Raw genomic sequence first — 6,000 nt, forward strand, 5'->3', positions numbered from 1 at the left:
GAAAATAACATAAACATGCAAATAGCACTTTAATGCAAACGTATTACTTTATACAATCAAATAGCATAAGCTGATTTTAAAAAATTGAGAGCAGGCTATTAACAGTGAATTCAAACTGCTTGTTGAATCCTGATTTGGAGCTATTTCAGTTGGCAAATTTTCTTTCTGGATGTAAGATGTCACTTTGTGAAAATGCTTTTTGAAGAAAAATGGCTTATTTTGGATGTTTTGGATATTCTTAATTACCTTTTTTTGGTTTTTTGTTTTTTTTTTTTCATTTAAAATTTAACCCTAAAATGTTACGATTTTCCCTTTTTTTATTAACTCATAGAACTAGATACAGCAGGAAGTCTAGTGTAAGTTTTAGTAAGATGTAACATAGTGGATGTATTTTCGTTAGCTGAAGGTGAATTTAGAAACGCCTTAAAGAACATTAGGTTACTAAAGAGGAAGAAAAAGTATCTGCAGTACCAGCAAATCATTTCTGCATAATCAGACAAAGTTGAAATCATACTCAATCCACCTAGTCTCCGTCTCTGGGACTGCTAAAATGGCACCAAAATCCCCAGCTCCCTAAGCTTTATAATTTACTTTCTTGTATGTTTTTAGCTCAGTAGTCTTTAAAACAGTGGCTAAAACCTGATATTTAAACAAGGTTTATTATATGAATGCAAATATATATTATGGAAAGAAAGCTGGAACAATCTTAGATTCAGATTTACATTTTACTGACTATTAAAGAGCAAATAATATTAATTTAATCTTATTTCATGTTAACTCTTTGTCAACTTCATGGAAGTACTATTAAAATTAAATTTGGATTTTATTAGTACGTAGAATATCTAAATGATCACCAAAAAGATCAATATTAATTGTTCAGATAGTGCCTGAAAAGTGAATGGACATAAGCTTAGAAGAGTGATTGAGGCACTTCTGAAGTAAATGAGAAAATAGCAAAGGTAATAAATTTAATTTATTTTCCAATCTAACTATGAAAGAAACAATTACCAAACAGAATTTCTTAATTGACTCATATTTTGGCCTCCAGGCCAAAACACTTGAAACTGAAGGTAAGCTGAAAAGACATCTGAGTAGATGGCCTTTGTGACCTTGGGTCAAAATGTTTGGCTTTAATTCAGGTAAGAATTAAAGAAAAAGTTAACCTTTATCCACATAAAAGAAGAATCAGAAGAATCAGAAAAAAAAAGTAATATAATAAAAATATTTAAAGCATTTCTTCTTTCAAAATGCAAACTCCTCTATCATCATCTAGGCAATTAAATTCTCAAAATTGCTTTCTTCACTCCATTTCTGCAGTTTTGGCTCTTTTGAGATTCCCCGTGTTTCATATGGCTGGGACATCAAAATATAATTGACAAAAGAGGTCTTTTCTGGTTCAAAACTTCATGTTAGTTCTTTGGGTGATGCCAGGAGGTAGCTTTCATGGCTGTTCCACCCTTTAGACGTCATTAGAACCAGTCACAAGACTGCATGTTATGTACACATCACAAGGATCCAGTAGCAGATAGACAGAATCAACCATCTGGAGAAAGGAAGAAATGGGAAGGCAAGGGAAGGCAAAGGAAATCAACTGAAACTGGTCCATTTGAGACACAGGCGTAACAATTTTTAAATGGTTGCAAAATACGGGTAGTACATCAGCTTGTTTGAACCACTTAATAAGCTTGCAGTATTATAATGTGGTTATTTGAATTAGAAATGTGCAAACCCAGAACTCTGTCATGAGTACATCATTTGTAACATGACTGTTTTATGAATATTAGTGTTATCACTTGATTTGCAGAAGCTCAGACAGAAGGTTTCCTACACAAAACTGTGCTCTGACATTTTCATATGAGAGCCCATGCAAGTAAAGTGCTCCTTCTTCATTTTTTCCTTGATATTATTTTTGGTCATGAAAAGAGGAAGTAGAAATCATATCATATCCTGAGGTTAATCAACCAGGGAAGAAGAAACTATAAATAAAATAAAATTAATATTTTTAGAAGTAGTGAGCTATGTATGAAAATACAGTCATTACATTGTTTTTTCTGCATTTTAGACAACAAAGAGAAGTCAGTGAATGTTATAAGTGGTTCTTGGAGAGAATTTTCAAGACAATAACCTCAGCAAATTACTGACAATAACTGAAAGCTGATGACCTGAAAAGCCTGGAGAAGGCAACCTTGATATTATTTATGCAGCCTATTAAGTGTATAATACAACAATTTTCTATAAGGCAGGTGACTGGTGTGAAGGAAAAACACCACTATGTTACAAGAAAAAGAAGTTTACAGTAGAGGTAACACAAGACAAGTGTCTTTTGCTTAGCCAAAGCCCTGATCCAGCTCCTAGTGAAAGGATGGTCAGACCAAATAAGTAATTAAGCTGTTTTGCAATCTTGAGGTGGTTTTTGTCATAACGAGTTTGCCCTCTGTACTGACAGGGCTGCGTCGGTGGAGGTGGCATGGAAAGCTGTTCTCTGTGACTTTATCCAGGCCTCACCCACTGTGCTCCTACATCCAGCTTGGTGATATATGGGCTGAAACACAGATTATGAAGTGGGTGGAAAGTTAGCTGGATTTAGCTGCTCTCCAGGGTGGTGATCAGCAGCACAAAGCCAGCTGACAGCTGGTTACAGAGAGTATCCCTCAGGGAATAAACACCCACCCATGTTTTTAATTAATGGCCTTGCTGATGAGACAAACTCTTCAGCAAATTTCAAGATTTCAGGCCTGCTGAAAGCTGTCAGGTCTCCAACCCTGCCTCTGGCCCTGCCTGCTGGATGAACCTTAGCTGCACACCCCAAGTGAGGGGTCTCATGGAGGTACTCCTTGGACAAGTGTGGTCTGCCCTTGTCTCCTGCCCTTTCTCTGGCACCATTCCCAGGGCTGGAGACCCTGCCTGGAATAGACTCCATTTCATCTCCTAGCTGGTCTCCTCCTTGGGACTGTCAAAGGATCTCTTTTCCCAACTTTTCTCCTTGCATATGGGGTCTTTAGGCTAGTCCCCATGGTGAGATCACTCCTTGTCCAGCTTCTGGCTCACCTGCCCACAGAGAGCAGCTAGACCTCGAACAGTGACATGGGACAAAGGGAACCACTAGAAAGCAAACCCAAGATGGTAGCAACAACTTACACAAAGACCCGCCTTCCTTAAGAGTGAGTCTAAAGAATAAACTATATGGGGCTTTTTAAATCTCTTTTTCCTTTTTAGACTCCAAGAATGATGGCTCCTCAGTGATGAGCTGTCTCTTTGCTCAGCCCTGGAAGAGGAGCAGGGTAGATTTTGGATTTCTCGCTCTTCTTTCTACTGCTGGATTCAAATTGATTGCTCACAGTACAGAAAGCTGTCTTATACAGGTAACCTGAATAACAATAAGTCACAAAATTGCAGCCTTTGGTAGCAAGCAGGAAAATGGGAGACAACTTAGAACAACTTGGAAATTAAGCTTGTGAAAAGTGATTGCTTTTTATCTCTCCTTACAAGTCATGAACTTTGCAGCATGTGTGACAATATCCTAAACTGATACATTTATGTTGTTCCACTTATAAGAGGACAAAGGATAGACTGACATTATCTCTCCATTTAATTATGTTTGAGAGAGAAAATTGAAATAGATATTAGTTTAAAAAATTATGATGATTTTTCTTAATGTAGTCTATCAAAAATATACCTCTGTAAGAATAAAAATTATTTTAAAATCATGTGTTTAGGGAAGAGTTTGAATTAAGGAAAAAAATTATGATTTTGCATAAATATTGATAAATACAGTAAATAAAACCACTAAATCATCATTTAGTATATTTTCTTTTTAAAGATGAACAACTTTAATAAATTAATCAGGAACAAAAAACTCCAAATAACAGGTAATATTTGATTTTAAATAGAATAAAGTCTTTACTGTGTGCTGTTTAGGGAAGGAGTTACTGAAGAAACCCCAAAATAATGGATATTTTTTCAATCATAAATCAAAAGCAAAATTTCATAGCTATGCATTTATGAAGAGGAGTTTCAGTGACTAAATCCAGCCATCTGTAAAGGCTCTTAAGTTACCATTTTGAGTCTCTGATTAAGTCTCCAGAGTCTCCAATAAAGTTTATGACAGTAATGCAAAATTAAGAAAACCCCTCTCTCTCTCTCCTAAATAAAACTGCAGAAATTAGAGAAATTAAAAGGAACAAGTAGTAAGAGGAAAAGAATAGCTTGGCATTTTAGTTTATTATGTCTCTTGTGTTTTCAAATGATCAGAGAATTTTTAAAACTGGTATATTAGAAAGGTCATTTCAGTGGTCAGAACTCGAGTGCTTTATTTTCAATCTGAAAGGTAAATAATATACCAACAGAAGTGAAGGAAAGCAACATGAGTGCAGATTAATTTAGCAGAGATATGCTCATATAGCTCTAGGAGCTAAATTTGTTATTTTTTCTGACAGAACACAGAAAACAATCCAACCTTCACTGCAGGATTATACAAGAGCAAAAGAAAATGCATTTGATTTTTCAGCTTAGGAAACACTCTGATCTATAAAAAGTGGCACAAATTTCCATAGCTGAAGATAAAAATGACTTGTACTGAATTTTGCAAAGTACCTTCTTGGAGTTGTTTCAAATCTTTTACACTGCAGTAAACAAAAGCAGGTATTTATATTTTTGTAAGCTGCAGGACCAATAATGCAATTAACCTAGGGATGTAGGTGCCTCCTCTGGTCCATGTTTTCTTCCTCCAATATACTTATGTGTTGCATGTCTTCTACTGGAGCAAGTGTATTAGCCTTAAGTCTCTACAGTGTTCCTGGAATTTTTCTACCTTTTCAAGCACTAGCCTTGTTTTTTCACAAGTACATTCAATTTTCTCTGTGTTCTAAAATTTTTCAGCTGCAGCCATCACTGAAACTTTTCCACTTCTAGCTATGTCTCTCTCAAACCACCCACAGCCTCCTCAATTCTCTGTCCATACATGATCTGCCAGAAGGGCATCAGCAAAATTTGCTGTGGTGGAGATAGACTGGTTGTCTTATATGAGTTACTTTCTGGCTTTAGGGTCTCTTTTTTTGCAGCTAGGAAGTCAGACTGAAGGGATAAAATTGATTTACATCCATCTACTTTCACAAAAGTCAAAGGAATTATATAGCTTTGAGTTATCTAAGCATTGTCAAGTATAGCTGAAAATGCCCAAAAATATATTTAGAAGTCACTAGGGAAAGAGCAGGGCTGAATGCCAATGAAACAATGTTTTCACATATACCTGATTTCCTTAAGAAGGCAGGATAAAAACACTGAGGAAATGAGTATCTGGCCATCTGAAGTTAGTATGTTCAACCACTGACTGATTTCAGAGCTGTGGAGAGAGTGTTGGAGTGTTACTGCTCCCAGAGGTACAGATTTGCTGCATTTAGCAGGGCAATTAGAACTACCAGGAAGAATAAAACCTGCATGCTCAGACATGAAACAGAGATTTACTGGAAATTGATTAATGTCATATCCTTGTACTATTAAAGATAGATGACAAGCTTCTGGCTGCACTGCTCAAAATCTTTCCAAAGAAAATGCTTGCTGCTTACAGAGCCACTACACTGTGTTGCAGAATAAAACAAAGAAAAAGCCACTTCACATCTGACCCACAAGCTAATAGGAGAGAGGCCTGAAAAATCATTCATATCATCTGTTCATAGCTACTAGAAAATGCTTGGGGTTTTTTTCTCTGTCTTGGGGTACAGCAGTGCTGTGGTGCAGAGCTTCTTTTGCTCTCAGTTGGAGGCGGGAGCAGCATTCCCTCAGAGACCTCTGCCCAGCATCTCAGTGAGCACCAATGTGCTGTCTGACGTAATTCACAGCGGAAAGAGACAAGTATACAAGGGCTGCTAAGTGAATGAGGTAGGGAAAAAAATAGGACAAAGACAAAAGAGAAAATGACTAGTTGAGAGAAAACTGAATTTATTTTTTCCTGTAACAACATTTAATCCAATGCAAGTTCTGATATATCTCAGACCTCTTTAT

This window comes from Anomalospiza imberbis, chromosome 3 (assembly GCF_031753505.1).
Source record: "Anomalospiza imberbis isolate Cuckoo-Finch-1a 21T00152 chromosome 3, ASM3175350v1, whole genome shotgun sequence".
Lineage (NCBI taxonomy): Eukaryota > Metazoa > Chordata > Aves > Passeriformes > Viduidae > Anomalospiza > Anomalospiza imberbis.